Source organism: Centruroides sculpturatus, unplaced genomic scaffold (genome assembly GCF_000671375.1).
Source record: "Centruroides sculpturatus isolate CEXI.00-Female unplaced genomic scaffold, Cexi_2.0 scaffold160, whole genome shotgun sequence".
Classification (NCBI taxonomy): Eukaryota; Metazoa; Arthropoda; class Arachnida; order Scorpiones; family Buthidae; genus Centruroides; species Centruroides sculpturatus.
The window spans coordinates 769,309-772,819 of NW_019384435.1; positions in this window are offsets into that span (position 1 = coordinate 769,309).

Consider the following 3,511-nt stretch of genomic DNA (forward strand, 5'->3'; position numbering starts at 1 on the left):
ATACCATGAGGAGATAATAGTCAAGAATGCACAGTATTGCTACTATAGTGTGTTCCAAAAAATATAGATATTTTATATGTTTTTATTTCTTTACAATATTAAGTATTTCTTAACAATGCAAGCGGTTATAATATGAAATCGCCGATCCGCCTTAAAGGGTCAGAATGACAGAATAGTTTCGTATCGTATGTGGGAGAGAATAGTACAGAGACAAACTCCACAGATACATAACAATTGTCCCAATTTATTGTAAATAAAAATATTTCTTACAAAAGTTCTGTTCTGCTAGAGGAACACTAGAGAGAATCTTCTATAGTTCTGAATTCACGAGAAAGTTCCACGGATAGGTCAATCAACTAGGGGTAAGATCGCACAATGTCCTCGGTGACGTCGTAATCCTCTCAAAGCGGTCGTTAGCAGTTCCGGAAACACAACACATAGAGAAACCAGGAAGAGAAGATCCCCGTGTCCTTCAAATTCCGATTTTTATAAATTTTTCGGGTCTCATTCCGATTGGTTGTTTTTACTCACTTTACTCAATTGATTGTTACTCGTTACTAAGTGTAAAGAGATTGCAAAATGAGTTAAAATCGACTGTCAATTTCGACAGAAATATTTTGTCTGATGCACCGTTGAAAGTACTTGCTTGTATATGTTATGGGTCTTAATGACCCATAACATATACAAGAACGTCGTGTCTGTGAGAACGAGTGAAAAGCTCGAGAAAACTCGTGCAATGATTCGTCAAAATCACTCTCTTTAGAAGTAGAGATGCACGGAAATCACGAAATTCGCCGCAAAATCCAAATTTTTAACATTAAATTGAGTCGCAACGCAACAATAAACTTTTCTTGTTGTTGAGAGAAGATCTATTGTTGACTCGTGCGATTATTTATTGCGAGTTCTTTTTTGAGTTTTGCTTCATTTATAGCGATTGTTTAAGTAAGTTTAGACAACGATCTTTCTAGATTTAAATACATTTTAACTTTGATAAGCAAAATATCACAATTAACGGCGGTGGTTTTCAATAACAATTTATCCGTTTCCTTCAGAGGAATCTGATATTTTCATTGTTAATTTTACAATTCAATTGTTAAAGATAAATAAAAATTAATAAATTGCCTACTTTATACCTGTTATACCCTCTATAGTTTATAAATTACATACGTATATACAGTGGAACATCGGAATACGACCTTAATCCGTTCCTGAAGTTTGGACTTATACCGAATTGGACGTATACCAAACCAACCTTTCCCATAAGAAGTAATGTAAAAATGATTAATCCGTTCTCATATATATATATATATAAAATGGCTGGCTTTAAACACCTCGCTTTCCTGGCTAGTTCCTGCTTGATTTTTCATGAGATCAGCACGTATCTTTTTAGCTTTCTCGCAAATAAATGCTTCTGATACGCTATCTCCAGCACATTGTTTTTCAGTTATCCAAAGCAAAAGTGATTTCTCGACATGATCTAATGTCTTCGATCTCTGTTTAGAAATTGATTTAACCCCTTTCGCAACGTTAGCAAATTTAATAATGTCTTTATTTTTCACGATTGTCGTTATCGTCGTTCTCGGAATACGGTATGCAACAGTCAAAATCTCGAACACGCGTGCTACCCTCATACAGTAATACCCCGAACTTACGCGATAAGTGGGACCGAGCGGTAACCGCGTAAATCGGGGTATAATTTCGCATATAAATACATACAAATAATGTTTAGTTGGGGCCGGAGACTGAAGAAAACAATAATTTAGAAAAAAATGTTTAATAAAATCTTAAATAATACATATGTATAACAAATTAGGCCTATATTATTTTACAATTTTTCACATTTACTTGATTATTACGCCATAATTTTAACATTGTTTCCATCTCAGCGATAATACTGTGACGTTTANATTTATATTTTTAATTTAATAAAATGATTTAACAAAACGTTATTAAGTAAATATAATATATATATTTTAAAGTTATATTTTTTTAATAAAAATTATATTTATTTTTATCGGTTCGTTAAATTTCCTGCCAATAGATGGCGCTACATTAAAACGGGCATTACGGTTTGAATATAAATCAATTGATTTACAGAAACCCAATAGTTATTTTAGAATGCGATGTTCGAAATTATCTAAATTAGCTGTGTGTGGACGTAACTGCCGAGATGAATGATATTTTAAACAGGAAAAAAAAAAGAACAGGCGAGTGGACACGCGAACCCAGGACTGCATTGCTGCAACTCATAAGGAGCGTTTGAGAGAAAAAGCAAAGAAAAAGGCGAATGGTGGTTCGAACTCAATGTGCACGCTGCACGCAAGCCTGTTGGCGGACCGTTTGAGTGGGAAAAAAAAAGGACTGCCAGTGGTGCGAAGCCAGACTGCACGCTGCAACGCAAGCATAAGGACGGAGCGCGACTGACCCGACCATGGCGGCATCGGCTCAGCGGCGAATTTTTTCTTATATTTATATTTTAAATATACGTAGTATCATCTATTGGTAGGAAATTTAACAAATCGTTATTAAGTGAATATCTACTGTGTATAACCGGTTTCTGTCATGGTATGCCAAAATGGCCACTAGGGGCGCCCCTAGCTATTATTTACTAGAGCCCTCTATAAACAGAGTATGGTCAATGGAGGGTCAAAATATAATTGGATACTGCCGATCACGTGGTTTATGGACGCCATTATTAGGCCAGCTTCCGATTCCCTTATGTCAAGCGAATGTCAATCAGCTATTTATTACGATAAATAACAGAATTGGAAACTTTATATACCAGGTAATTTCGATCTAAAATAGATTGTAAACATCGAGTTAGTTCTTACTTTACTATATTAAAGATACAAATCATTATTTTAGCCTTTAGATCTGCCGATACATCTATATCTCTCTTAAAGCTACCATATAAAAATAGATCATGCCGGGTTGTTCAGTAATTGATGAAGCTAGAAAAAAAACATGGGCGATTAAAGTAAATAGGCTGGATGAAAATGAAAAATTATGGATTGCTGGAAAACGTGCATTACTTTGTGAGGTAAGAATCAGAATTTTTCAGAAAGGACTTCTGCTTTGACTACCTATTTAATTGTACATTGCACATTAATAAACTAAGGCTAAAGTGTATTAAGTCTGTTACATTTTAGCCTTTATAAGTTTAGTGAGATGTGAATATTTACAATTAACTCTCATAGGATCATTTTGAGAAAGATCAGTATGAGAATCACAGGAAGGATGGCCGAAGCGTGATGCCGTGCCTACACTTTTTTCTCGCAGACTCGCACCTAAGAGAAGATGCTCTGGACCAAAAACAGGGCATAGAAACAATTGTGAGCGTATAGATCCGACCTTGGACCACAGTTATGCTACAAATTTATTTCCTATGACATATATGCAGCCCACTAAGGTATATTTATAATATAAATTTAAAATATCCTTATTAAATATTCTATTTTTTCTTATTGCATACTTTGTTTCTTTTTGAAGAAAATGGTGATGACTGTAAAAG